Source organism: Pyrgilauda ruficollis, unplaced genomic scaffold (assembly GCF_017590135.1).
Source record: "Pyrgilauda ruficollis isolate IOZ18807 unplaced genomic scaffold, ASM1759013v1 scaffold16, whole genome shotgun sequence".
Lineage (NCBI taxonomy): Eukaryota > Metazoa > Chordata > Aves > Passeriformes > Passeridae > Pyrgilauda > Pyrgilauda ruficollis.
Genome location: NW_024514764.1, coordinates 4434131 through 4444820, shown reverse-complemented (window position 1 = coordinate 4444820; position 10690 = coordinate 4434131). Strand labels below are relative to the sequence as shown.

At 44.2% G+C, this 10690-nt stretch overlaps 1 long non-coding RNA gene across 1 annotated transcript; it reads left to right on the top strand.

Annotated features, from left to right (window-relative positions):
• The first annotated feature begins 3394 nt into the window (after positions 1 to 3394).
• On the top strand, positions 3395 to 6230 carry LOC121350925. The gene is made up of 2 exons (XR_005954734.1): positions 3395 to 3483; positions 5884 to 6230. It is a non-coding gene; the product is annotated as an uncharacterized LOC121350925 (long non-coding RNA).
• Positions 6231 to 10690: the final 4460 nt, after the last annotated feature.

Here is a 10690-nt window from a genome sequence, read left to right as displayed (position 1 = left end):
GTTCTCCAAGGAATAATGTTTTCAATTTCCTTCTGAAATGTAAAATAAGACCTCTGGGCTTAAGGACTCCATAAACGATAGTTCTTACTTGCTTTCTATTTAATTAGCATGAAACAGATCATGTAATCATTCAGGGATAAATCCTGACCTCTCTGGAGAGAGAGGAGGGAAAAGAATAAAGGAATTTTCTTCTTTTGTCAGTAGCAAACAAACAAACGCATAAAATATATGAGAGTGAACTGGCATTTGCTGTTCTATTGAAAAGTCACACTCTAATCAGAGGGACAGGCTGGCTGGTGACAGAACTGATCAGCAGTAGAAGAAGGCATTAAAAATGCTGCTCCATGTACTTCATGCCATTGCAAATCAACAGAATCATTACATGGTTTGGGTTGGAAGGGACCTGAAAGATCATCTAGTTCAATCTTCTTGAAAGTAAACCAGTTCTCAACTGCTAAACCAGAGGCATTTCCTCTCCACTGTCTGCATTACCTGCATATTCCAGGTCAGCTTTTGGTTAAGAGGAGCCCACAGATGGTGAAGAACCATTATATAACTGTGTCCATAGGCAAGACAAAACCTTGGCCCTGTGCTCTTAAAACTGTCACTATTTATTGACACTTCTCACATTTTTCCACTGAGAAACCTGCCCCTGGAAAAGCAAGCTGTAGTGCTAACACAGCCCATAATTGGTTAGAGAGGCACAGCTGAGCCTTTGAGCTCGCAGGCTCTGGAGACCAGAGCACAGGGACTAAACCCAGCACCATTTTCCATGAGCAATTCTCACAGCCCAAAGCCACATCCCCTCCTTTCCCAAAGAGACAAAAACTTTGATGGCAAAAAGAGAATTTCTTCACAGCCTGAGTTAGCCCTGAGCAGTTGGGGTTGAAAGCAGCTTTGAGGTGCTGTTGTGAGGGGAAGAGCATACTTTAAATCCCATTATTACCCTGCCTGGGTATCTTCAGCTTTAACACTGGGCAGCCAGAGCTCTCTGGAAATGGAACAGGTTTAGCACTGACCACAAATAGGAAGCTGCTCCTCAGTCCCTGCCTTTGCAAGAGCTGCATACTGTTTTTGGCCCAGGGATTTTGGATGTTATAACCCTGACCTGCTGTTCTCCTGACTCCACATAGCTGTTTGTGCCTGTGAAGTGCAAGGCAGGTACAGAGCCAGCCCCGGCTGCTAGCAGGCTGCATTTATTTCTCCCTGGAAAGGCTTCCACAGAGTGTAGATGCAGCAATAAACATCTGAAATGCCAGGAGAGATGGTCTACTAAATGCATGAGGCTAAGGACATAAATGAGTGGAATAAGCAGGTACTGGAGAAGCAAATTAGACACTTGGCTTCCTGTAGCTAATTTAAATGGGAAATGGGAGTTGTTCCAGGTATTCAGTAAACAGGCTTGCAAATTAGCTTCCCACAGTTTCCTTATGCTGCTGTATAAAAAAACACGTACTGTGGTTCATTGCTTTAACTCACTTTGTTTCCCAAATCAGTGCATTTTCCCATTATTTTTGTTTTTTAGCGTGAATGTTTTCATACCTGGTTTTGAGCAAATAGAGTAGGAGATAACTCTAAGTAAGCACTGGGCTGTTAATAACCAGGTAGCTACATTCCTTATTTGTGAAATGTTCCTTGAGCCTGGTGTTACCAGGGGATACAAAACTGCTTTTCAGTAGTTGATATCTCCCTGTATGAGAGAGAGAGGCTCAGAACAGCTTCATATCTTCATCCCTTTTTCAATTCCACATGAATTAACTGGAGGCCAGTTCAAGCTCCAGAGGAGAAGCACAGAGGGAAGGGATCTGCTTCCCAGAACCAAATCAGCTCCTGCTTATGGGGAAAAAGGGGTCTGGAAGGACACCTATAATTTAATAAGGGGAAAAAATGGTTTAAACCACTAGTTCCTTCAGACTCCAATGTCAGCTGCAGATTAGCTTCAAACCTTACCCCAAGATTAATCTATATGACAACAGATCTAACTGCCTGTACTTGCCCTCAAAATATCCCTTCTCTGGCTAAAGGCAGCAGTGAAGATGGAGTTACTGAGCTCATGACAGTCTCTGACAAGCACCTACATGTCCCACAAGCTTTTACAAACAGTCCTTTCCTGTGTGCTCCCATACACGGGATGGAACACAAGGGCAGGGAGCCCCTTCCTTTCTGGTCAGAGACCATTATGCTTTAGGACTATAATGTCAAACTTCTGATTCCTCGCTGTTGAATCATCAGCAAAGGGGCCAGCAAAGCTCAGAGCAGAACACAACACCAGAAGTACCACTCACAAACCATTTTCACTGGGAATATTCAGTCTGCTACATTGTCCATTTCATTTGAATGCTAAAGGCAAAAAAGAAATCAGCATTTCCACTTCTGCTCATTCCTTATATGGTGAAATGTTAGATAACTTGTGTTATTTATAACTTGCACATTTGGTATTTTTTTCATAAAGGGGGGAGGAGGAGGACATAGTGGGCAAGAAGACTCTGGATCTTTTCCTGTCTGACTGAAGAGTTAAGAATTAAACTGTGTCATAAGAGCAGTCAACTTTATGCCTATGCCTTGTAGAGAGGGAAATTTTGACCTGGACAATCACAATTGGTGTAGTTTATGACTTTAAAAAGGGACCTACACACATACCACATACAGCACAGGAAAAAGTGATGAACATCAATCCTAAAGCTTTGAGCTGTAAGGTAGCCTTTCCATGATTGTATTTCAAAACCTTTATACTTCCCAGCTCTGTAGCACTTACAATAAAACTGCAATAAGCTCCTGGCCTTCCTCCTGCCATGGCTGAGTTGCATTTCCAGTCATGGTGAGCTGCCCAACAGAGCTGTGCTACTGCTCATTCCCAGGTGAAGTGCTCTCCATCCCTCTTGTCACTGCCATCCAGCTGTGTTGTCTCATCTGGTCATTCTATTTTTCAGTAGAGTCATTGTTCTGAAGGTAAATCCTGCCAAACCTCACTAAAATGACTGTTCTCCCTCCATGGTTCTCATGCCATGTGTAGTGTGGAGCCTTCCCATTCCCCAGCCCAGGTTTCACAGACATCACTCACCAACCCCTCTTCCACATCCCAGGAGATTTATTTCAGATGTGAAGGGAAGGTCACACCATTACCCTGCCACTTACCCCTGATCAGCATGTAGTGACATTTCTCTGCCATATTCATGAACCAGACTTCTTTTTAAAACTGTCAAACAGGCAATTTTATTTCACAGAAATCACTTTTGGACAAATGACCTTTACCTGAATGTGTGTGGCAGCCCTGTCAGGCATTCTGCAGGGCTACAGAACAGGACTCTGAAGCACATAATGCTGCCCTGTGTTATCTTCCCAAAATGTCAGTTATTTTCTGCCTAGTGGCATTTAACTTGGGGGAAACCTCTTTGCATGCAGCAGTCGTTGTCCAAATTCTTCACTCAGCAACAGCAATGCTAGAAAGAAGATCTAAATTTCTAAACTAAGCCTAAAGCAAAGGTAAGAATGGCATATGTGAATTTAAAGTCAGCCTTTAGCTGTGCTTAAAGATTTCTTGCAGATGCTGACTACTGGGGGTTTTTTGGGGTTTTTTTGCCTTGCTCTGCCTCTCAAAATATTGTTTTCAATGTCCTCATTGTCTTATTAGCCTTCCCTTCCCCCTGGACCCAGCGACATGCAAAAGGAATGACGGTAGATGTTACTTTTTCCTGCTCCGTGGCAGAGAGGAGTGTAGGGTTTCAGAGATTGTAAACTATTTCTTCTGCACTGAGAGATTGACTGCATGGGTAGAGCCCATTAAATATAGCCATGCTGACAGTATTGCTTCAGAGAGTTCTGTGGGAAAAAATCTGTCTGCACTATGTTGGTACCTCCAGCCAGGCAGAGAGCTGTCTTGATAACTCATTCAGATAATGAATAAAATGTGGAATGAATTCCATGCAGGATCAGCACTCTGCTGATGTGAGAACCGGTTGCAAAACGTACGACAGGATCCTCCTGTGGCTGTTGTTTTAAGCTTGGCAAATACCATGGATTGTATATGCTAAAGTCAGGATATTATTAAAATAAACCTCTCAAAACTCCAGAGGGTTGAGATATGATGCGGCTTCCTTTGAGCTCAGGTCCCCTTATCACTCAGAAATGTTGTGTGTGAATGCAATTTATATGAAGTTCTTTAAGACCAGGACAGTCTGTTATTTCTGCCATGTCCAGGAAAATCAGGGAAGGTATGTAACAGTAATAAATCAATTATTTCTTGCAAATTAGACCAAGATAGCATTGCCTAACAGCAGTCTTCCAGATGGTTGGGATGAAAGGTGGACTGGGCTGGAGGGGAAGGGAGGATTTCTAGATAACCAGAATAAATGGGATACACTTTAGCAGTAGAACTGGAAAGATCCAGAGGAATGACACCTGTGTATGAGGAAAGAGATATCTGGCAGCTTGGGTTATGTCACCGGGTTGGCAGAGCAGGCTGAAACAAAGACTTTTTCTTGACATCATCAAGGAGACAAAGCCTTTATGGTGTTGAATTAGGAGTAACCAAGGGGAAAGGAAATGACAGATTTAAATAAATGTGGTGTGTTTGTACTCACCCAGTCACCTTCAAGTGACACAAGACACCTTCCAGTTCTTCCAGGAGAGATGAGTCCCATACTCTTCAGATGGGGATGTTGAAAGCAATAGTAATTACAATTTTAAAAATTAAAAAAGTTTTGATCCTGCAAGGCTTTTATCACACTAACTGCCAGCAGTTGTAAAGTGGTCAACTGAGCAAAGAGCATAATCAAAGAAGCTTGATGTTAATTAGCTAGAAATTGCCATTAACTCATTAATATGCATATCTTCAGATAATAAAATATAACATCTAGTAATATTAATATATTAACATTAATTATTTTAATATTAATCTGTTCCTAATCAGAGGTAAAACCCTGAATGCTATTTAAGAATATCTACACATTGGTTCCCAAGAGGCAGCAGAGTTTGCTGAACAACCTCAATTGTCAGCAAAATGGGTGATTCCATGAAACCTTCAAGGATACAGAGGTTCAAACACCAAAAAAGTCCCTGACTGCCCAGCAGGGATGGCCATGTGGGAGCCCAAGTAACTGAATCCAGCCTGTGAGGCTGCTCCCTGTGGCCTTGTGACAAGCCAAACCAAACAGATTAAAAGCATTTTTGCAGGTATTTGTCAGTGAGGACCCAGAGGGTCTGGTGAGGCACTGCCCAGATGCTGGGCCCACCTCTGAACATCTGTCTGGGAATAAGAGTGGCTCTGGAGTGTAGGGAAACTGATGGTGATAAACCAAGTAATCCCTGCTAAGTCTGTGTAGCAGGCCAGCGTGTCTTCCCTGCTAACTCTGAGAGGGAATTAGTCACGCAGAGGATTTAGGATGAACCTAAAGGAACAGCTTTGCACTTTGTGGGAAGCAAGAAACACTCAACATCATTTTGTGCCTACGCCTAAAATACTGGTGGAGAAGTACATGTTTTACCAGAGGCGTTTTTCTCAGTGTCTCTCAAATTGCTGCCACTTTCACAGCACTCCTAAGACAATTCCTCAGCATAATTCTATCCCCCATGGCTAAGTTTGCTCAGGTCTAGTTGCACTTGGGCAGCTGATGAGAGCACGTGGTGCAAAGGCTGAAAGAACAGGGCAAAGACAGACCTATGTCCCTCCTACCCCATGCAGATTCTGGGCTGAACTTGAACCTATGGCAACACGGAATAGCCTCCTGTTCTGCTATAAATTAGTTACAGACTCCTCACAGCTGCCTCCATGACGATGTGGAGATGAAAAGCAGCTCAAGGCTCTCACCAGGCACCAGGTCTCACTCTGTGTTTTGCATCAGTCCCACTGTCTTCATCAAAATGACTATTTTTCTCTTTTCAAAGACAGAAAACATCCACATCTTCTATATTTGGATGCTGGACATCTGAAAAAAGAATCACCCATGAAAACAGCCTGAATGAACCTGCTGAATGGCAAACCACTGCCAACAAGCCTCAATGATTTTTCTAGCAGAGATGTTTTTGCTGTTTTTGCCTCTGAGAAAAATAGAAGAGGATGGGGGAAGAGCTGGTTTCTTTTCTCATGCATGCACCCATCATCAACAGCTTTGTTAAGGCAGGAAAATTATTTCTGGATTGTTTTTCTTGTTCTTAAAACTTGTAAATTCAACAAAAGTGTTTTGGCTGTTATTGCTGTTATTGCGAGGTAATAAATACAGAACCTCGGAGAATTTCCAGGGACAGAAGTATTTAACCCAGACACAGTGAAACAGAAACACGAATCTCTTTGAGAATGAGGCAAGGGAAAAAGCCAAAAATCAAGGGAAGAGGCTGAGGGTTTGTTCCAAGGTCTTCTTTGTAAGTGAAGAGGGTGGGTGGTTCGAGATAAAATCAGGAATTTGACTTCTCAGGACAGATGGATTTGAAAAAGAAAAAAGAAATACATCTACAGGCCAAACTAAAAATGGTTATCATGGTGAAGTTATGGGCTGTTTCAGGCTGCCAAGACAAATAGCTTGCATCCCAAAGCAGTAAAGGTTACATGCATGGAAAATGGAGCTATCCCTGAGGACTAACTAATATACTACAATTATTATTATAATTTTATCAAAGTGTTTTGAGAAAACCAGAGCATGCTGAGCTACCTAGTCTGACTGCATCTGCAAGAGTCTTAACAAGAGATGTTCCAGCCTAAAATGTTTCATCTTCTGATCTTCATATTCTAGCTAATATCAGCTAATGCTGTTTGAGACGTGAAGGCAGTGTCACTCCAGCAATTAACCAGAGCTGTTTGAGGTCACTGATGTACTGAAAATGCTTTGAATTTCAGTAAGTTTGAAGTTATTTCCTAATAGGCCTCATGCCACTGCTGTGGGAGACTTACCCAAGTGAAATGTAATCACATATGGAATTTCAGCTAAGTGCAGGTATTGCAGGGGGAAAAAGCATCCACACTTCTGACGAGGTTGTATCAATCTCCACTTATCTGCTGTTTTAATAAAACTGCCAAAGTATGCTGGAAGGCACTGTGTCCAGCACTTACTGGCACTTACTCTGATGCACTGATAATATACATTATTATGCAATAATTATAGATTTATGCTTCTTATTATATAAGAATATTACTTCTTTTTGGAGCAACCTTCATGGTTGGATGACAGTGTAAATTCCCCCATGTCCCATATTTCTCCAAGAAGTGTAGCCTGATGGTTAGAGGAAAGGACAGGACACTGGGATCTCCCAGACTTCTTTCCCAGCTGTGCAAACGATGAGGGTCAGCTCCTTTTCCACACAAATCAATGAAACTCTGCACTGAACTTTCCTGGGAACACGATAAAATCCTTAATCTCCCGCAGCCTTCCTTCCCTATCCTGCAAGATATCAAGCACACCAGCCCAGCAAAGCCCTTCAGCAAATGCCTGGAGCTCTGTAGCCAAATCCAGAGCTTGTGGTGAGCAGAGCTTGGGGTGTGCTGCTGCTTCCAGAGCCAGGAATGAGTGGGGGGCGACTACATCCATCTATCCTCCAAAGGATGTTTCAAACATTAAGTAACAGGATTCCTGGAGACTGGGCACAGGATGCAACAGAGGGAGATTATCATTTCTATCCCTATTCTTAATAGCTATTAATGGAAATGGGTGATAAAGTATCTCTAGCTACACATATACAACATCTCTCTCATCCTGTCAAGGTAGAGCATTACCCTGTTAAAAAAAAAACCAAAAATGGGTTCAGGTTGGGGAAGGGGCAAAAGAAAAAGCTGTTTATAACACGTTAAGCACAGTTTGGAAGTTTGTACTCTAATTCTCCCTGCGAAGCCAGAACCTGCCTACAGGGTGTGTTGAGTTAGTTCCTCATTCCTTCTTTGCTTTTTTTTCTTTTTTTTTTTTTTTTCTTAACTTCTTTTGAAATCACGGTGTGCGGAGCATACCTTGCCCCGGGGGAAGGTATTGCTGAGCCATTACTCACACTATAAAAGGGCGCTAGCTCTCACTCCTCCCTTTCTTTGAGGCCCCTTTTGGAGGTGAGGAAAGGGCTGACTGGCCAAACCACCGGAGCCCAGGGTTAACCAGCCCTGGGGCACAGAGCAGGGGGGCTTTGGGGTGCTCAGCCATGGTGCCTGGCTCTGGGGAGCTCCAGCCTGGGGTCACGGTGGGCTCCAAGAGCACAGCCTGGTCTGGTGTACCTCCTGAAGCTGTTCTAGCCTGGAAGCTGGGATTGGCTTAAGAGCTTTGTTTGGGGGAATAGCTCCCTATGAAACACTAGTTTCTGTCTTCTGAATGAGTGGAGATTAGGAGGCAGTGAAAAAAGGGGGTGTGCTCTGAAATTTAAAGGTAAAATCCCTCACTCCCGGTTCCAGTGGACTCTGCCCCTTTTCTGTTTGCTTTTCCCTCGGCATGTGCCGGCAGTTGGCCCAGCTGAGGCTGATGTGGGGTCACGTTGATGCCCAAGTCCCAGCAAGGCTCTGGAGCTTTCCCCTTCCCCTCAGCACAGCACACAGCCAGGGCTCCTCACAGGTGTCAGAAAAAGGAGAATTTTTTCATAGTTTATAAACTTCTCTGACTTCATAGACCCCCATGAACCTTCAGCCTTCCAGCTCCCTAACACACCGCAACCCAAGCTACGTGAATGAGGAGAAAACCATCAATGGAGTTAGCAATGTACCATAAAATTCACTGATTAAATTACTGGATAAATATTTGAGTGGATCTAGCTGACAGGTATGTCATGCATGCAGTCTTAAAATAGGAAAGCAAAGGGAAATGAGGGAGAAATGAGCCAAGGAACAGGAACAGGAATGTGATTTCTGGTAACACAGCTCATGTTCATCAGTGCCTTTTTGGCAATGTAGAGGATGTGTGTGGTGAAACTGAGAGCAAGGCACCATGTTAAAATAAACTGAGAGAAATTGCAGCTATGAAGAAACAGAGCATTAAGCAGCAGTTCTCAGGGAATAAGGCTGGTGAGCGAATTTATGAGGATTTACATCAGCTGAACCTGGCAGGTAGTTTTTAACATGCTTGCAAGAAACAGAGGTAGCTATTTCCAGCAAAATCTTGGGAAGCTGGGGAAAATGTGGGCTCACTGGAGAGGCATAATGCTCTCAGCAGCCTCTGATGGTGCTGGGCTGTGTCTCCACACTGGCTCCTCCACCTGCCATCTCCATCAGGGGCTGGCTGCTCCTTCTGCAGCCCAAGGATCTTGTGTTTAATTTAAAAAGATGAAAGGAAGAGTTTGTCCTGTTGCACAAAGGCATCAGGGCAGTGTGTGGCAGCCAGCAGGGCTCTGCTGATGAGCTGTCGAGGCACACACAGCATAACTCTGGGCAGCAGCATCGGGGCAGGATTAGGCATCACCACATCCATCAGGTCAAGCCTGGAAGGGTCTCTAAGGACAGGCTGATCATATTTATGCTATTCCAAGTAAACAGTCTGCACAGGAATTACTTTAAAACACATCTAATTCATTTTTGACCGATTTTGCAAATGTTTCCCCTTTCCTCAATGCGGCATTGACTGGCCCTGCAAAGCATTTGGCAGTGGCCTGGGTGGTGTGTGCAGTCACTCTGCTCCTTGATGTTACCTCATCAAAGAGCAGCTGAAAATGATATTTCCAGCCAGACGGTTCTTGAGAGTGGCCGGTGAACTCGCTCTGCCCTGTGCCCTCCAACTGGAGATTAGAGAAGCTTCCTGTATGCCAATTCAGTGATAAATTTAGGATTGCGACATGCTGGAAAAAAAAAAAAAAAAAAAAAGAAAAAAAGAAAATCATGACAGGCTATTTTTGGTTTCAAAAGAAACTCTTCTCGCTGGGTCTTTTTGAGCCCTCACCTCCACGTACAGCTGCAGAGGAGAAGGAAAACAGGATGCAGGGTTGTAGAGCTGGAGGAATAGAGCATAAATCAAAGGAGACAAGCTGGTCCCTGTGTGGTGCCTGGGTTGGACCCCAACCTTTGGGCAAGGTGAGCAATTGTTGCTTGCTGGGGACTCTCTCAGGAACAGCTTTGCCCAGCTGCCTGAACGTTTATACTGGGCCATAGCCCCGTCTCACTTTTTCCTCCCACTGTGTCACCTCCTTCCCCTGTGCTGACAAGTGATTTAGACAGCCTGCCCTGCTGGCCCTGCATTTGAAATGTAAATCAAACATGGACATAAAGCTGGGTTTCAAAGTTGACTATTAACTAGGGCGGAAGGGGTGGCGTAGCAAAAACAAACAGTTCCAAGTTCAAGTCTAAACCATGAGAGCAGGCTGCAAACCCTTCCTGCTCTCCCATCGCCAGCCAGCACGAGGGTGAGCACTCTCCCTGGGGCAGAACGTGCTTAGGGGCTGCCTGGGTTCCTATCCCAGGTGCCTAGACTCCAAATCAAGTCTGACAACTGACTTTAAAGGGAGGAGGGTTCTGGGATGCTGTGGCTGGCATTGCATGTCAGTGTGCAGTGGTTTGAGTCACAGAATCACAGAACGGTTTGGGTCAAAAGGAACCTTTAAATGTTGCCTAGTCCAGGGATCCTTGCAGACCCTGATGTCCTGGAAGCTTTTGACACTGAGCTCTGCAGTGGGCTGGTCCAATAGCTCATACCCCAGAACACTTTACTTTTTCTTGGAAAAGCTGGGGTTTGAAAGCAGCATCTCCTCAGCTTCCTCCAGGAGAGGTAATGGCCAGCTGTACCTCACAACATGTGGAGATCCC